General features: G+C 55.2%; 1 protein-coding gene and 1 long non-coding RNA gene across 10 annotated transcripts in view; one reads left to right on the top strand and one right to left on the bottom strand.

Moving 5' to 3' along the window:
• LOC114021300 overlaps positions 1 to 4,282 on the top strand; it is a 67,539-nt gene extending 63,257 nt beyond the window's left edge. For both annotated transcript variants that reach the window (XR_003565917.3, XR_005223049.2), the window contains 2 exons: positions 3,147 to 3,263; positions 4,155 to 4,282. This is a non-coding gene — a long non-coding RNA (uncharacterized LOC114021300). The remainder of the gene's footprint in view (positions 1 to 3,146; positions 3,264 to 4,154) is intronic.
• Positions 1 to 19,095, bottom strand: part of KCNN3 (potassium calcium-activated channel subfamily N member 3) — a 79,246-nt gene that overhangs the window by 42,427 nt on the left and 17,724 nt on the right. The window lies entirely within an intron of this gene.

Here is a 19,095-nt window from a genome sequence, read left to right as displayed (position 1 = left end):
CCCTTTGCTCTCAGCTGCCTCCCCTCCCAATTCATTTGTTGCTCAGGCTTTGCCTTAGAATGGCCCAGCCCCCAGCTTCCATGCTGAGCATTGCACTGTCAATTAACATGACTGAATGGCCCTTAAAGGCCCCCTTGCTCCCAACTGCTGATGGATGGGCAAAATCAGAGCAACACAATGGGGCAGCCAGCTTTTCAACTGCAACATTAAACACCCAGGCACCCTGCTGTGAGGAAAGATCCCATCAGGTTCCCATGGCAACAGCAGGTTCATCCTGGGCCAAGCAGTGAGGAAGGACTGGCTAAGGAAGCAGGGTCTCCTTGGCTTTGAAGGTCAGGCTGGTTGCACTGGGGACACCGCACTGGAACGCACCAGGGCTGGAGCCTGCAAACCCTCGTTTATCTGCGTAGCTCTTGCTCCCATGGGGGTTGTGAGTCCTGGGCCCCAACGCTGTCTATGTGGGGCTCTGATGGGGCAGTGCATTATTGTATTCATTAAGCACTGACCATCACTCAACTTCATAAGACACGCAGAGGGAGACTTGGTTTCCATTCCACAGAGCTTACACTCAAACCACTTCTTCAGCTCCTTTTTGCTAAGTAAAGCCCAGCTCTACCCCCGTCACGGCCTGGCTCAGCAGAGCTTTGAAAAGACGCTGAGGCTAGGAGTCCTAGGCATGACAGCCAGGCTGGCTGCTCGCTGGGTCTCAGAGGACAGCATCGAAGGGGTTCCCAGACTGACAGAGCAAGGACAGCAGCAGCACAAAGCGATGGCTCTGGGCTCAGTCACAGGACAACCAAGCAGGAGTCTCCTCCAACCACTGACCCCGAGACTGGAGAACGCACTAGAGAACAAACCGGCACAGTGCCCAGGGCAGGGGGGAAGGGGATGGGAACTCCTCGGGCTTTTCCATCCCTGGTTTGTGATTCCTAGCAGCTCAGTGGGAGGGACGGGCACGCCAGCCGCCGTTAGTCACGGACAAACGGCTCTCTAGCTTGGAGAGCTAGGCTTGCCAGAGACTCAAACTGGAGTAGTCATGTTCGCTGACGCATCACCCCCTCCCCTTTCACTTTAGTTACACAGATGTTCCATCACTGTGGGGAAGGGGGCGGGGGGAGGGTGCTGAGCTCAGGGGCCTGGTAGGGTTGTCCCTCCTTTCCCCCACTCTCACCAGCCACATAAGTAATTAGAACCCCCAAAATGTGCAGTCTAAATAAAGACACAGGGTCAGAGGGGAGCACGGAAGAGACTGTCCTAGGTCCTGCAGCAGGCAGCTCCAAGACCAGATCTCAGGCCTCCTGGCCACTGGATTCCCTTGAGCAGATCCCGGAAGATACTGGCTCCCATGTGGCCAGGACCCCAGTCTCATTTCCCCACTTGCCCAGCCAGGGACAGCGCCTTACAGCTGCTCTGAGCAGCTCTGCCTGGGGCTGGGTGTGAGCATCCGTCTTGGGCGAACAAACCCACAGGCTGACTCAGTCAGCTACTTGGCCTCTCTGCCCTGGTCTCTTTGGAAAGCGCCGCAGCTTGTAGCTGCTTTGTGTAAGCAATTGTTCATAAAAATGCTCCAAACTGTCAGGACGCTGCTCGAAGTGGTAGCAGCTGACAGTCCATTCCTCCCTGCGAAGAGTATGACAAACAGCAAAGGAAATAGCCCAAAAGCTGTTTGCCTCCTGGGGTGGGTGGGGTGATTTCGTGTTTGTTGGTTGTAATCTTACCCCACCAGCAGGGAAGCGAAAAGGGGTTGTGTGTGTGGTTTTTTAAAGCTTTTGCCTTTGTAAAGTTCTCTCCAGCATGCAGGCTAGGAGTGCACCATCGCTACTGGGGTTTCCATGGAAACCACATCCAAAGTCCAGTAATATCCAAATAGGCTTCCCCAGGATTGCCAGTAGGGAAAGGCGCGAGCGCACTTGCCACAGTGGCTAGGAAACAACGATGCAGCTGGAGAACAGGGAAGGAAGAAACCTGGGGAAGGAAGAAACCAAGACGCTCATGCCTCTGTTAAGAAGCACGGGCCTGCAACCATTGGTGTGGGAGAAGTTCCAGTTGGGGCAGCATCCCGGGCACCCGCTCTGGTGTTTGCTGCCACTTCCCGCGTGCCCTCTTACAGCTGGGGATTCAAGCACGCTGCAGAGTGTCACAGGAGCGCACACCTGGCTCCTACAGGACTCATCAAGGGATGACTTCTCCTTAGTGCTCGGGGCAGGGCTGTTGAGAGGAGCCTGATCCGAGGCTCCGCTTAGGCCCTTGACTTCACTCTCAGGGAGGAGGGGCCATCGGCATGGGCAGCTGGGCACATCCTTTCAAGCCGACATTGCAGTGCATGCGTCTGCATAAAGCTGGGACTTTCAGGACAACAACAGCTGTTGTACACCCCAGCCAGGGTGTCTGCCTCCTTCAGAGCTTCCTGCACGCTGCCCTCCAGCTCTGCCAGGGCACAGGCAGTTCCTTCTGGGCAGCCCAGAGCCAGCTCCGGGGGCTCTGACCCTCAGAGTGTTTTACACCTAAATCAGTCACAGCCAAGCCCTTTCCGAAAGCCAGCCCTGCCACACGCCTGCTCGCCTTCCGCACAGCATGTAGCGGGCTGAGCCTGTGGGGAAGAAGTGAAGCTTGCTCCACAGGCACCACCTTTAGACAGACAATTCACGTGCTGAGGGGTTGGATCCTGCTTGGTTAAAGTCAAGGGGAGCAGAATAGGGCCTGTAGGTTCTGTGTGCAGTGGGGATTAGTCCTGATTTCAGCTGTCTGTGGCCACACCCATACAAGCCCTCAGTGCAGAGGTAACTGCTATGAGCTTGATTTGGTAGGTGCCAGTTACCCTGGTTTCAAGCAGGGTTCGGCTCCACAGCTGCGGAGTCTGCGCTGGTGCAGCTGTGCATTGGGCCAGGCCGCAGAGAATGCACCTGCTGCTTTAAGCACTCCCAGTTCTGCAAAACCCTCCAGATGCTTAATTTTAAACACGAGTGCACGGCTGAATCTGCTCCCCAGTTCCTGGTTAGCACTCTCGCTTAGTCTGCTGGGGGAGGCAAAGCAGGATGGGGTTCAAAGGCACAAAGGACAGTTCGGCACCCAACTTCCTTTGGAAGCTGGGCAGCTCTCCCCCACGTGCACCTTTGAAAATCTCCTCCTTATGTTCTCATCTACAGGTCATGGAAGTCGGAGGTGCAGTGTGGGGCCACTAACAGTGATGTTGACCATGTGACTACAATGCAGCCCCCCTGTTTATATACATGCCGACTCCTGATGCATCCTGTAGCAGCAGGGTGAGAAATCCATTTGCGGTTGCCCAGAGAGTACTAATTAATGACACAAAGAGGCAGAAAATGGGATAGGATTCCGTTTCCCTTCCCCATGCCTGGCCACAAACCAAAGAAAAGAGCCATGCTTAAGGAAAGTTCTCCTTCTGCTAATAGCAGGGACGCGACTCCCAGCCCCAGTCAAACCTCCAGCAAGTGCTCCCAACCAGCCTACCAGTTAATATCCGCTATCGTTAGAGCGGAGTTAAAACCCACAGTGACAAAGGCTGGAGTACACAGTTGGACTCCAGCCATACGTGCTGTCTTTATCCTTCCAAAGAGCCTGGGCGGTGGGGAAGGGCCCATTCGGTCTGTCTCATTTACACCCCGTGCCCTTCCTTGGGGGCATGGCATTGTACTGGTGCTTGGAACATGGTCTGCATTGAGTCTATTGCTCTGGGTTCTGACACCTTGCTCATCAGCAGGGTGCTGGGAATGAAAAGAAGCCTTCCTCCATGCAGGAGGCTGGGGGTACTATCCCCACAGCACCCCTAGCCTCAGCCAGCTCACCACCAAGCGACATCCTCACAGGAGTGCTATTGAGGCAGGCTCTAACATTAACTGCCAGAGGCCTGAGCAGCCAGCGACGGTCCTTGTCCACTGTTCTGGGGGCCGTTGCCAGCTTTGCCTGTAGTTAGCTTGCCTAACACTTTCCATCATAAAAGATTCTTATGTCCTTTTCTTTGAGAAGCTGTAACATCTACATTGTTTGCAGCAGGCCTTTGAACTTCGGCAGGGACAAAGCCTTGACACTGGCGCCCTGCCTTTTGCTAGTGCCAGGCAATTCCATTCAGCTTAGGCCAAGTTATAAACTCTTTAAAAAGTCACCATTATCCTTTTCTCACTTGCGTTCCTCAGGCAACGTTGGCAGCCTGCCAGAATAACACTGTCACGGAGTCCCCGGGCGATGCTCTGGACCTGCTCCCTACGAAGCCAGTCAGGACTCTGGGGAAGTCTCCTTTCTGTGAGCAGCCTGTCTTCAGGACACACAGCTTCCACCTCCCTGGGTCTGACCTCAGAGCATTCAGCATCCTCTGCCCCTCCGTGCGCTTCCCACAGCGAGTCCGCTCAGGCGGGGTCCTGGGGAAGCCAGAGGGTCCTGCACCCCAACTTCGCAGTCAGACTTGACTCTCAGCCAGCCAGTAAAACAGAGGTTTATTAGATGACAGGAACATGGTCTAAAACAGAGCTTGCAGGTGCAGAGAACAGGACCCCTCAGCTGGGTCCATTTTGGGGGGGGGGGGGGGGGGGGGCAGTGAGCCAGACAACCACGTCTGCCCTTCACTCCATGTCCCCAGCCAGCCCCAAACTGAAACTCCCTCCAGCCCCTCCTCCTCTGGGCTTTGTCCCTTTCCCAGGCCAGGTGGTCACCTGATTCCTTTGTTCTCCAACCCTTTAGCTCTCACCTTGCAGGGGGGAAGGGCCCAGGCCATCTGTTGCCAGGAAACAGGGTGTCGGCCATTCTCTGTGTCCAGACCCCTGCACACACCTGCCCTCTAGGGCTCTGCAATGATCATACACCCTTACCCCACCCCCTAGATACTTAAGAACTGCCTAGGGGAAACTGAGGCACCCCCACAATATTCAGAGGAAACATTAAGAACAGTCCCACTTTGTCACAAACACTGACCGCAAATGCTCTACAGAGCTGGGCCCACGCTGCAGCCAAAGCAGTGGCAGCACCCATGGCACTTGGAACCTGGGGTGAAAAGAAGTTTGGGCAAGTCCCCGCCATGCTCTCTGCCTCACTTTCCCTATCTGTAAAATGGGTTACCCATCTCCTGGGGAGCCATGATGCTTACGTGGCTAATGTGCATCCAACATAGGGAGAGGGGAAATTGTTATGTTTGTTCCAAGCGTTAGTAATCGTACTAGGAGAAGCTGCCCACAACGAGCACCTCAGCTGGCCTTGGCCAGTGCCTGCTCCTCGGGTAGCACAGAGCCCACACTGGATAAGAGATGCTCAGCACTGCCATTTATGTATTCTACACATTGCACCCTACATTGTCGGGGGAGGGAAAGGGGGCCCTACTTTTCTCTCCCCCAAACGCCTCTGTTACAGGTCAGGTTCTGGATCAGCTGGCAGCCCGTTCTGCTCAAGAACGGATCGCTCGGACCTTAAGAGTGAGATAATTGGTTCATTAGCATTCTCAGCCTGCAAGCCATTAGCTGAGAGCGAGAAACCCCAATCCCTGTAGGAGAGGACAGGATCTCATCTTTGCTCTTGGAAATCAGTGCACATCTGCTTCCTGCACTGGGCATCCCTACATGGGGGCTGGGGGAGGGAGCAGCAGACAAGCTTCACCCCATGTGACCTCAAAGTCAGACAGAACAGGCAGATAGCCTGCCTTGAGCTACCAGCCAGCCAGGATTCCCTGATGACACCGTCTCAAGAGATGCAGCATCAGGCCCCTCCATTCAGTGCAACTTCTTCCACAGAACTGGCTTGAATTTGGAAAAGAAATGGGTCCCTGCCTAGTTGGTTTTCAGACCCTCTAATAGAGAAGGGACGTGCCTATATCCCAGTCCTCAGCCAACCTGTGCCCATGCCCTGGAGGTTGTTTGGCTGAGGCCTGGCTCAGCCCCTCCCTCCCCATGTTGGAAAGGTGCACCCCCTGGAACCGCTGGCCCAGCCAGGCCGACGTTCAGCCTACCTTTTACCGGAGGTAGTGGGAGGTGAAGCAGCTTCATGTGACTAAACAGAACAAGCAGCTGTGGACAGCCTAATCTCCCCAGCAGCTGCCTTCAGCCTTAAAGCTGCCCCCCCCCCCCTCCGCTCTGCTCAGAGAAGTCCAACAACAGAGAGCAAGAGCGCGACCCGGTCCTCTCACCTGCACCACCAGGTCTGCACTGAGGGCACGGAGGTCACACTGATGGCAAGAGGGGAGGCAGAGATGGTCTCACCCCAGCTCTCTGCAGGACCTGGCCCATGTGGCTGGGGCCTCTCACTGTTACTGGAACGTCAGTAACACTTGACGTCAGCCTCTCCTAAGGCAAGGCCAGGTTCCCTTGTCTGCAAAGGTCACAGGCACCAGGCCAACTCTCCTGATGGAAGGAGGGATTCCATCGGATCCAAACTGCAAGGGAGCCAGCTCGGGGCCTTGGGGAAGGTCCTGTCTCTCAGGAAGCAACCTGCAGCACCCACAGCCAGTATCCTCATCTGCTCCCCCTGCTCTGAGCCCCTCGTGAGCGACAGGCTCAGTCCGGCACAGGAGATGGGGAAACCCTCACCTCTTGGCTTTGCCTGTTCTTTTCCTCATGGCCAGTGGTGGTGGCTGGGTGCTGTGGTGGTGGGAGATACTCACTGCTCAGGAAGCCGCTCACCCTCATTTTGTTAACTTCATAGGAGTGGAGCAGCAAACGGCCCTGAAACCAGAGTCAAGTACTCCCAAGTTCCCTAAGGTGTCTCCGAGCCTACCCCATCCATGCCTGCGGGCAGCACAGCTACAGGCAGGTCACCCATGGGCTGGAGGAGGGGCTCCAAATCTTTCTCAGAGAATAATCATCTGTCCTCGTTCATCTCCTCCCATTAGGTGTTCATTCATGCTTAAGCTCCCCTTCCTCCCCCAGCTGTCTTATACTCCAAAGCTGACTTAAAGGGTACAAGGAAAATTCAGCCTCTGATCGGCTGCAGCTGGAGCCTTCCTCACAGTGTTCCGCTGAGGGATTCCGGGCGAGTGCTGGTGCACTGCCCTGGGCTCCTGCAGTTAGTCTCTGGCTGCTAGGCCCTTCCTGGGGGTGGCCGTCAGTGATGCTGAACGAAGCCGCAGGGCCTGAGCTGGGCTCCCCTAACCCTGTTATACAAGCTGACAGGGCAGGGGCTCAATTCAATCCCCCGGCCTCTCGAGAGAGAGGGAGCACTTGATCCGGTGTCTGGCTGTGGCTGCCTCACTGAAGCCACCTTCACCCCCAGTCTGGCTGTGGGTGCAGACAGGCAAAGCCCGTTGCACCAGGGGAGCTGAGCCGAGCCCCAGGACAGAAGAGGCCTGAGAGCATAGGTGTGCTGCCCCCCAACCGGCTAGAGCCCCCATGGTGGGCAGGGTGCAACAGCCCTTCAGGGCCAGGTAAGCACTCGGCAGTCACACACTATCAGCAGGTCCAGGGGCTGCATGTGCACTGAGGCCTTGTCATGGCTACAGGAGCTGGCCTATCCCTAAAATGCTGGATGTGGCACAGGCCCCCTGGATGGTGTAAATCAGTATAACCATCTAAGCCAATGAAGCACCACCCATTTACACCCGCTGAAAATCTGGCCCAGATACTCCCCGTAGCTTTGAAGACATCCTCACCGGGAACGTGAGCTAAGCCCTCGTGGCTCGGCTACCTACCAATTCAGAGTTTATCTACCAGGACCCTCCCCACGCATGGTTACAGGGTGGCAGCTCAGTGCTTCTCCAGCCGGTGAGAGCCCATCTTGTCTCCAAGGGGAATATCATTGTGCAGTCCGCGCCCAGTAGGACAGTAGTGTCAGTCTGTGACAGGGAGCAGGAATGTCTCAGCAACAGCCCCACCCACATTCTCATTCTAACTGGGCCTTAGAGCTTTCCACTGCCCAGTTCCACCAGGGTCAGGTGCTTCCTTCCCTCTCATTTCCCACAGTGCCAGTGCTTCCTCCCCCCCCCCCACCCCTCCCTCAGAATGGCCTGGTCTTTACTGACAGGTAACAGACACAGACAAATGAAGCTCTCTCAATCTTTCAAGCAATCACACATGGGAGCAGCATGCCCAGCAGCCGCTCTGCAAATGGATATGGACAGCTCAGTCCAAACCGACCAGGCTAGGGGAGTGCTGTAATATATCACGCCTGGCCTCACACACGCAAACCAACTGACCAACAGTTGGGGCTGGAAGGGGGGCAGCCCATTCAGCACCATCCTGCTAGAGTGCAGCTCCCAGTCATCTGTCCCCCACTGCTGGGGGCACTGCCCCCGGGCAGAGCCGGGGAGGGGCGACGGTGGCTTAACCCCAGGCCCTGGAACACTCTGCAGGCTCCTGGCAGGATCTGCTTTCACCAGGATAGCAAAGCCCCTCAGGTGTCGTATTTGCATTACAACGGTGTCACTAGGCTGTAGCTGAGCTCAGGGCCCCAGAGTGCTCAGTGCTGTATGTACACACAGCGAGAGAGACCCTGCCCCAGGAGCTCACAGTTTGAATACACAAGACAGAGGGTAAGAGAAAGTAAATGTGATGGCTGCCATTCTACATCTGGGAGATCAAGGACCAGGCCAGATTAAGACTAGGATGTGCATAGAGGGTTGAAAGTTGCAGCTTAAGGGCCTGGACCAGCGTGACAGGAGGCTTCACCAGTGCCAGGAGCTGAAGCCAGCTCTGCCCACTCCAGTCTAGTGCTGTATTCACAAGCCACTTCTCTTTCCCCTTGGGCTGCCATGCCATCGGCCTTGTAGCTTCAGAGAGTATAAGGACCATTAGATCATCTAGTCTGATCTCCTGCATAAGCCACTTACAGATGTTTGCTAACTGTGCAGCATCCCAAACTGCCTGGACTGCCAATTAATCCTCCAGCCCTGTCCCACTTCAACTAAGCCGGAAACTCCCTGCTGGGAGCCAGCGACCTGACCTGCAGCAGTGAAGGGGTTAAAGTCACTCACCCTGGAGAGAGGGGAAAGGACCAAACTGACTCCTGGGGCAGGGAGTGGAGAATTGCTTACTAAAATAAAGAGGCAGCTGAGCATATAGTTTACCATGGGTCACGGCCTCACAGCAAAATAAGACGGTATTATTCGTACAGCGAAACCATCACCGAGAAGAGGGAAGCTGGTGGGAGCGAGAAAGCTGAGTGTGGGAGGAGACAGGCATGGAGAGACAATAATGTAGGCAGGGAGGGAGTCCCTCCAGCTGGCAGGGTGGAGGGGCAGTTGGGGATGCATTGTGTCTCTGACAGTCCAGGACGGAGTCCTCTTTGCTGATGCATTCTGTAAAAAGTGTTATGTACAATCGACATAAATCATAATGAATGATAACAGGGTGTGTACCAAGCTGGTGGTGTTTGCATGAGAGGCCCCACCCTATTGGCAGGTGCTGGGCAAGGGTTAAGTGCGGTCTGCTGATTCCCTGATGTAAGGGGAGGTGACAAGAGGAGATTTGGGAGTAGCGCATTAAAGAGGGAGGATCTAGGGTGTGGGCTGGGCAGTCCAAAGGGAGGATCTTCAGGAGCAGCTAGGCCTCGGAGAAGGTCTGAGCTGAGCTTTATGGTACGATTCAGTTTTTTACTAGTGACTAACCACCAGGAAGGGGGGTTGTTTTGGACCCTACACAATGTCCTGATTTTGTTTCAGAGCCAACGGGAGAGGCACTGATTCACATCATCATCCCACAGATTTGTAATTTCCAAGCCAAGCTCTAAGATTTGTGGTATGGTGCGATCCATCCTGGGCAGGCCAAGCAGGGATCCCAGGCCCTTCCGAGATGATCGTATGCCCCTGAAAGGAAGAACTGCTAGATGGGGATGTGAGGAGAGGCACGTTCCAGACAAATGACCTTAATCAGAGAGAAAAGCAGGGGCCCTTGGATTAGCATCCACAGGAAGCTTTCGGGAGGAACATCCCTCCTGTAACTCCATGTGCCACTGGCATTTGCATTAATCTCCTTAAGCTGTTGCCACAACTCCCTCATGGTCCACTTTGCTAAGGCAATGTCCTTTGTACCCTTGCAGCACAGAGAACTTTTTACCATGTTCTGCACACTAGCCCAACCTCTCCAGCCGCCTGGCATCTCCTGATGGGTGCACCTCAGGCAGGCACGCCCAGGGATCCAGCTGCAAAGCACTGATTGAGTGGCACTCACTGCCCATCAAACTCGCTCTGTGCTGAAGTGCATGAAGCAGGATCCGAAGAGGCCCCAGCAGCTGTCGGGGCTGCAGATGCAATTATCAGTGTCCGCAGTGAAAGGCAAGGCCTGGTGCCTGGGGAGGTCTTGGCAGCTGGGCCCAGGTATGAGTGTCAGTCGAGTGCGAGCAAATGAGTAGGAACGGGCAGCCCAGGGCAGATTTGAGTCTGTGAACGCAGCCTGAGCTCCTGGTTTGGACCAGGCTGCAAAGCTGGGACTGAGGACCACGGAGAAACAATGCCCAAGGCAGGGGGGTGGTAGTTATCCAGCCTGCTTGCATCCCCACAGTGATGGGGAGAGAGCTGCAGGCCCTCTCCCAGAGCGCCTCCACTGGCCAGGTCTGGTGGATCAGCAGTGCTTCAGCAGGGCTGAGGGCTAGGTTGGGAGGAGCCCAGCGCTGGGCTCTCTGGAACATCGGGCCCCAGCCTCACACAGGGCCTGGGCCTGCTCCCACAGAAATCAGTGGCAAAGCTGCTGGTGGTTGCAATGGGAGCAGGTCTATGTCTGTTCTCACACAGATTGTGAGTGAGCATACAGCTCACATGGGGGCAGCTAGAGGATTTCTCCCTGCTGGGCTTCACACTTCCGGATAGTGACAGACTCCCTTTCAGAGCTTGGCTCCAGCACAGCATCCCATTCCAAGCAGGAGCAGCCATCACCCCTGGTCAGACTCGCCCAGGCTGGGGGCTGCTGTCGCTCAGTGGAAGAGAACTGCCACCTGGGCAGGGCGGCCCCATAAATTGCACCACGTATGTCATTAAAGCCAGACCATGAGAAATGAAACCAGGAGCCCGAGCAGCTGCTTTTTATCTGGTTTTCTTGCCAGTTGAACCTATAAATCCTCAGGAGGAAGATATCTCGGCCTTGCCCCTCCTGCGTCAGGTCAAGGTAACTGTGCAAGTCAGCTGCAGACGCTAGGGAGAGCGAGAGAAGTTCCCGGTGCTGTCCGGCATGCCAGGCGCCGTGGGACAGCATGAATGTAACTGGGATAAACCCAAGGTAATGGACAATGGCGGGAGTAGAGCAGACTCCCCAGGCATCACACAGGGCTCTGATGAGGCAGGATCTTCGGAGCAGACACACCATGGCCACAGGCCTGTGCTCTCCGTTATCCCAGGGAACAAAAGTCCCATTCAGTGAAAGCATTCAGCCCCCCTCAACACCAGAAGAGCCAGGGCGCACCATGGAAGGGCAGGGCATTTAACACTATTCGGTGTTGCAGCACGGCGGCCTGAGGTCTCCCCCTCGCCTGGTCGCATAGACCGCCAGCGGCTGGAGCAGGCTGGACAGTGCATGGCCCGGCGTGCCCAGTGACGCAGGCTAAGAGGGGGAAGAACGATCAGAACGTCCACTGGACACCATTGCCATGAGGCAGGAACGTTCTTCCATCTGCAGCCTTGCACCTTTGGGGCCTGTAACTGCTGACGCTTTCGGTGCTTTCTCCTGAGCATCTCCTGTTGGATGCTGCAGGCAGGATACAGGTTCCATGGGCCAATAGTGTAAAGTTGCTAACCTTACATCAGAGTCAGGCCCACTTCCATGCAGCCTGACCTGCCACTGTGAGAAGCCCCCTGAGCTGTTAAAGCCTGGGACTCAGCTCTGGCATTGCTCCAGCACTGCACCAGGGGCTAAGACATAGGAATTAGCCTATTGATATGGCATTGCTAACAGCTCTTGCTTGTTCCACCCATTTGTGACGAAGTGGGACTGTTTTTACTGTGTCCTCTGAATACTGTAGGGGTGCCTCAGTTTCCCCTATGCATTTCTTAAGTCTCTAGGTGGTGGGATAAGGGCGTGTAATTGTGGCAGAGCAAAGGGCCAGTGTACATAAATGGCCGACACTCTGTCTCCTGGCAACTGATGGCCTGGGCCCTTCCCCCCTGCAAGGTGAGAGCTAAAGGGTTGGAGAACAAAGGAATCCGGTGCCCTCCTGGCCGGGAAAGGGACAAAGCCCAGAGGAGGAGGGGCTGGAGGGGGAGTCAGTTTGGGGCTGGCTGGGGACAAGGAGTGAAGTGCAGATGGGGTTGTCTGGCTCACTGCCCCCCAAAATGGACCCGGCTGAGGGGTCCTGTTCTCTGTACCTACAAGCTCTGTGTTAGACCATGTTCCTGTCATCTAATAAACCTTCTGTTTTACTGGCTGGCTGAGAATCCTGTCTGACTGTGCAGTTGGGGTGCAGGGCCCTCTGGCTTCCCCAGGAGCCCCGCCTAGGCAGACTCGCTGTGGGAAGCGCACAGAGGGGTAGAGGACGCTGAATGCTCCGAGGTCAGACCCAGGAAGGTGGAAGCCGTGTGAGCTTTTTGCTCTGCAGACAGTCTGCTCACAGAGAGGAGACCTCAGCAGAGTCCTGACTGGCTTCATAGGGAGCAGTTCCAGAGCATCGCCCGCCCAGGGACTCCGTGACACCATTGCAACAGGGAACTTCCACCGGCCTGGGCTACAGCCTTCAGGAATGCCTCAAAGCCATGACTCCGCTTAGGGAGCTGATCTGCCCAGTCAAACCAAAGGCTCTCCGAAGGAAAGTGCCACCAGTCTGCTGCCTGGGGCACTGAGAACAAAGCCCTCTACACTGGGAAGGAGACTGAAAACTCTGAGGCAGCCTGGGATGGCATCTCTTGGTAGGAACAAGGTGGATACGACTTTGCATGGAGCTCAAGCTTTTCGTCACCAAAGCGCTGCAAGAACATTCCTGCTCCCCAGCCCAGGGGAGGGCAAGAGGGGTAATCCCCATTTCCCAACAGGCACAATGGATCCAGAGTCGACAAAGGCACCACAGTGAGTCTCTGCCAGAGCTAGGAGGCGGACGATTAATTCTGTTTGTTAGCTGGAAGTCCACTGAGCCAGGCACTGTACAAACACAGAACAGTCCACAGGCATTACATTAGAACTCTGAAGGGCTTGGCTCCTAGACCCAGACTTTATCCACCAAATCACACCGTCTTATCTGCATCTCAGTCCCAAACCTCACACTGAACTTCCTGACTGCAGATCCAGGCTGAGGTGAGCAAAGACCAATACTGAAACCCAGGCTTCCAGCTGGAAAGCCTTTCCTGAGGGAGGAAAAAAATCCTCCATCTGGGAAGCAATTGCCAAGTGCCCTGCGGAGAGACCAGCAAGGGGCAGCCTCTCTCTGCTTTGGTGCATGGGCAAAGCTTTTCTCAGCCCTGTAGCGGCTCGTGCCATCCTGCTAGGGTTCTCCAGACAGCATCGCTATTGGAGCACCAGCCCATTGCAAAGGGACTGGGAAACGCGGGGGGCTGAGCTTTTCAAGAACACTTAGGGGATGTGGTAACTTTCATGTGAATTTGGGCAGCTTGGGGACTCAGCCTCAATGGATGGGACTAAATCAATTCCTGTCAGTTATTAGTAAAATGTACAGGCAGCTAGAGACCAGCATGACATCTCAATTCAGCTCTCACACCTAGAAGTTAATGCTCAGAAAACACGCCCTAACTCCATCTGGCTCTTTATTCAGCCTAAATTTGCTGTATGTTTGGGAAACTGCAGATACTCTGTTCCTCTTTGAGGCTAGGACTGGCTGGGAGCTGTTTAGAGAGGATTTTTTGCATTTTGCTGCACAGCAAGGAAAGAAATTGCTTCCTTGTAGTGGCAGATTTTACACTCCAGACAGGAACATTTGTCACTTAGGTTTACATGTTCTTGTTTGTGGCTGATCGGAAGACACTGACTGGGGAAATTCAGAGATCCCAAGACCAGATGAGACCAGTGTGATCATCTTGTCTGACCTCCGGCACTGCCCCCAAGTGAACCCTAGAGCAGAGCTGATAGAAAACCAGCCACTCGTCATTTAAAAGTTGGCAGTGATGGAGAACACAGCACTACCCTGGGTCAGTTGTTCCAATGGTTAATTCCCCTCACAGTTAAATATTTACACTTAATTTTCAGTCTGAATTTGTCTAGCTTCAACTCCCAGCCATTGGCTCCGGTTAGACCTTCCTCTGCTAGATGGACAAGCCTCTGATTTAATATTTGTTCCCAGGTAGATCTTCAGATGGGGATCAAGTCACCCCTGAACCGGCTCTTTGTTCAGCTAAGTACATCAACTCAGAGAGCTCAATCAGTACAACCGACCAATCAGCCAAACCGCATGCTTCTCCGCTGCTGGCTGGACCTGTAAGGACCCAGCACCCGCAGGAGAGAGTTACAAGGAGATGGACAAGGATTACAGTTGGTGCTTCTGGTGCATTAGCTACTAGTGCTTGGAACATGGCCCTCAGCTGCATGCAGGGATCCAGGCTTGCTCCCCTGCCCTTCAAGCCCCATATCTAAGCCTTGGTCGCGAAGGACTTACAGCAGTGACAGACATTGAGCAGGAAAGTCCGTATGCTGGCAGAGTGTTTTATTAACAGGAGTCAGCTGCTAGGTCAGGCGTGGGTTTCCTCCAGGTGCTCTTTGTGGAAGATCTTTTCCCCTGGCCCCTCTCTGCTGTTCGTACAGGTTGTTCTGACCCCTCAGTAGCAGAGATTCTTCTCCCTTCACAGCTTCTCCACTCCATGCTGTGGAGGACAAGCACTGTCTCTGGCTTCCTGCTTCTCCTCTCCGAGTGCCACACAAAGCACGCATTGCTGCAGACGGAACTTGGATTGGTCTTGCTGGGGCTGTTCTCGTTGGGTTGCTTTGCATTTATGACTAACCCCACTGAAAGTTGCTGAGTCTTTGCTGGGCAAATATGACAATGCCACCTGGAGATGCTAGGGCCAAAGATAGGCGTGTGGGTGCCAAACATTAGGCTCTTGAATCCAAGGCCTTGATTCAGAAATAAATGGGAATTTTGCCTTTGCTTTCAATCAGAGGTAGATCAGACCTGTGAAGCTCAAGGGGTGGACTTTGTGAACCTCTCACAAGAGAGGACAAGCAGGCGTAGGGAGAAGCTTGCATTGACAACGCAGCCTCGGGGGAGATTATTTCTGCAAAGGCCAGAGCTCTCCCAAATATTTATTTTGAAATGTTCAGCTAGAGGAAAGGTCAGCAACCGCTCATTTGCCAGTCCCTCTGGTGGAGTGCATTGCCCAGACGCCTTCTACTGCCAGAGCCCGAGGGGACCCTGGGCGTTTTTCATGACAGTACAACGTGGGTTCTTGAGAGTGCTGCGAGAAATCAAGCGTCTTATCTAGCCTCAGCTAGAAGTGGCCAAACATTCTTCACATGCAGCCTGTGCAGTGAGGAAAACAAACTGTTCCCTCAGGGCAGCAGCTTTTACACTTCGTGACAAATGTTGCACCTATCAGGAGTTCTCGGTGTGCTTGGCAGTGGGTGATTGCAAAGCTGGTGTGGGGAGGGGGGGAAGAGACGCAAAACTGCCAGCTGGACCAGTTCTAATACTAAAGGATCTGACAAGCTGCATTGGAGGCCTAGGAACTGGGCAGCGCCTCTGACTGCCGTGGGCCTGGGACATGGAGCAGCATTGATGGTCCCCCACAGAGAAGCTCCCTGTGACATGCAGCCTGAGGAAGGGCTAGCCCAGGTGATTGGCACCTGGTCTGAGTGCCCAGGTTAGCTCAGTTTGGGTGTGAGCAGCCACTCTGCAAAGCTGTACCAAGTTACCATGTGCCCCCTGGTGCTGCACTCCCCCAGCTGTGATGCTAGGACTTCTGGGGGCATCTCCCCTGGGGTTTTGAGCAGCTCTGATTTTCCTGGTGAATTGTGGGAGAGCTTGTCTGTCCCTGCACACACAGGGAGGAAACGTGGGAAGGCACTAGAGGACTATCATCTTCACTGCAAGGCGGGAGAGTCCCTAGCCAGAACGCAGGCTTCCTCTCACATCCCCAGGAGGGCCAGCTAGCTCAGGCTGTGAGCAGCCCGTGAGACCCACAGCTGCTCTTCAGTGGTTCCATTGCCCTTCTGACCATTTGGTTTTGGAGCCCCGGGGGTTTGGTTCTCCCCACACAGAGCATTGCAGACTGCCAGCCCCTCTCGCAGGTAGCTGTGCTGCTGGCTCTTCCCCCTGGATTTGCCCCAGAACAACCCCCTTGGCTCCCTCTGAAGAGATTGCTTCCAGCTGCACTCAGGGGCAAAATCTTAAACAATAGCACTTAGAGAGGGAGAAATAAAGCTCTAGAGATGAGGGAGGGAGGGAAGGTAAGGGCAAGGACTGCTGATGCTCCCAGTGCAGGAGGCCTGAGTTGGCACCACCTCTACAGACACTCATGGGCTCCTGCCACTGGCAAAGGTACATAACACTACAAATAAAAATCAGGGATCTGCAGCGCCTGGGTCAGAGTCTGTACGTTGGTGTGGATGGACCTCTGATCCCACCCGGTCTGCAATCTCTAGGTTCCCGAGCCCGGGTCAAGGGGAGCTTGGTCCCTCTGTGTGGGAAGGCTCCATTTACAAAGGGTTAATAAGCAATGAAGAGATGCTACCGACAGGAGCGGCAGTGCTGGAAATGGGGACAAGCCCATCAGTAGCAGGAGTTCCCGAGGGCTCTCAGCAGCCCGGTGGCCTGTGGGATTCTAGAACAATGCACAAGACCTGATTAGCCAGTTACCAGCCTGTGCGAACTCTAGGAACGGACCCTTCATACAAAGCACAACCAGAAATTCACCTGCACCCAGAGCATTTTGTTCCACAGAAATTCGGGCCGAGCTGCAGGCTCTTGGCTCAGGCTTGGGTCTATTCCCAGTCCCCGTCTTCGCTTTTCCGTTTGGCTCCCATCCTCTCCCATCAGACATTTCCATAAAGTGCCTCCTTGCTGCAGAAGAGTCTTTTCTGCTCTCCTAGGAGCTGCCTTGGTTAGGCTATGACCTGACTGTGCTGAACATGGCCAAGTCTTCCGTGAAGAAACATAAAAATGACCCCCAGAGCCCAGGAGAACCCCATCACCAATGCACAGTGTGGGCTTTGTGGCTGCTAAATCCTGAAACCATGGCACAAGAGGCAACGCTAGAGAAGGGGGGTAAAGTTAACACTGGTAACCACAGGCAGCACGGCCTGGGGGAGGAACAGCATTCGAGCCAGGAAGCAGAACTCTGCCAAATACTGGGGGTTGAAACGGGTAGTTCTCTTCCATACCAAGATCAGCCGCTTTGGACTGGCCAGCTGGTCAGGGCTAAACTGGGCTTTAGGGGACTGGCGGAGGTTTGGAGCCTGCTGGGACAGACTGTGGATGACGACGTTGGTTTGCTCCCAATCTGTCCCTCACTGTCTAGGGCTAGTGTGCGTTGAGGCTCCCCTGTGAAAGGGGAGGAGCATCGTGGTAGGCAGGGAGCCCCACAGCAGGCCCTTCCCAACTACCAAACATGGCCCCAAGAACGTCTCCCTTTTGGGCAGAGCCCCGCTCAGCACAAACGCGACTAGGCGATGAATGAACTCTTCCCTCACCCAGCCCCAGTTTAGCCCCCATCCCCTGGGAGCAAGCGCCTTTCCCACCCAGGCTCCTGGACAACGCTCAAATGCAGTGTGTGATCAGACCTTCCTGGGTATGGTTTTATCAACAAAGAAATCCACATCAATGTAACATAGCTCATCTCAGAACTTCTCCCCAGGCATGGCTGTTCCTCCCTCAGGTGTGCTCAGCCCACCCCCTAGATCTTCCTTCACCAGATGCTGTAATGAGCCCCTGCTAGTCAGCAGTGCCCACTTACTCCTGCTCCAGCAGACCCTGCTGATGGGGGGAGGGGATATTGCCTGCCTGTTCAGACCCTCACATAGCACATTTGGCAGCATCCCTGCTGGTGAGGCTGAGGTGCAAAGGGGAAGCTACTCTCAGGCAGGAGCAGCCTGTGCCCTGCAGCATGGAGGAAGTGCTCGGATCCATGCTGACTGGAACAGCAGCGTTGCCCTGTCTCTCCAGCAAAGCGCCGCTCTGGAGTGGGCAGGTACTAACTCCCTAAGAAACGTGTCTCAAAACACAGCAGCCCATGTGCAGGTTTCAGCGTCGGGCCTCTGGGGCTGCTCCAGGGAATGAGCAGGCACCAATCTAACTCCCGGCTCTGGCTGGGCACGGGGTTCCAGCATGGGGGAAGGGAGCTACTCTCTCATGGTTCCCACTGGATCAGGCATTAGGCACCTGCATCCCCAGGGCTGCTCTCACTTACACACCAGCCAGCAGGTCAGTACCAGCCAGGGAGGCACCAAGGTGGATTGAGGCCTCTCGCTGCTCTCTCCCCTGCTGGGTACAGCACAGGATCCAGCCCTGCCCCTTCCCTGACGGCCACATGGTGCTTTGAAGTCCAGGCTGGCCACGTAGAACGGAGGCTCCCCATGTCACGGCCTGTGCAGACGCATGCTCTGCCCGAGGCTCACGGTTACTCCATTCAGAGTTAGCCTGAGCCCCCTGCAAGGCGCGAGACCAGCTCAGGTAGAAGTTAAGCCTGGCAAGGAATCAGGCGCAGGTCAGTGGAACTCGGACCCCGGCTCTCCCCTGCACAGGGGTCCCTCACCTTCCTGCAGCACTGTATGCGATACCGCAGCCAGCCTGGAGGAAAGGCTGAGAGCAGGGCAGCCCAGCCACTTGCAGCTGGACAGCTCCCAGCTAGAGCAGCCTTGGCATCCCCCTGCATCAAACAGCGGAGAATACAGTCACTCTCCCGGGAAGCCTGGTGGGAAGGACCATTAAACCAGAGCAGCTGAGGCAGAAGGTGGCTTCCCAGCCCCTCCACTAGCAAAGCTCCCTCCCAGCCCAGCCGACTCACGGCCTGGCCTGGCGCCCAGTAGAGGAAGTTTGCTTTTCCAATCACCTCTCTTCACACACATTTTCCCCTGCAGGCGGTCACACAGCCAGCCAATGGCTGGGCCAACCAGCAGTTGGCCCTGTCAGTTCAATGAGGCCAGCTATGTGGCCAGACATGTGAACCCCCCACTCCAGGCACTGAGGTATGAACCCTGCTGCACGCGGAGATTGGGACCATGAACCCTGCTGCTCCTGCTCAAGGATCATGCCGCTCTTGGATTCCAGGTCGGAGAGCTGCTTTCCATGGCCTCTACCTCCCAC

This window comes from Chelonia mydas, chromosome 24, assembly GCF_015237465.2.
Source record: "Chelonia mydas isolate rCheMyd1 chromosome 24, rCheMyd1.pri.v2, whole genome shotgun sequence".
Classification (NCBI taxonomy): Eukaryota; Metazoa; Chordata; order Testudines; family Cheloniidae; genus Chelonia; species Chelonia mydas.
The sequence above is the reverse complement of the archived record's forward strand: the minus strand, read 5'-3'. Positions and strand labels throughout refer to the sequence as shown.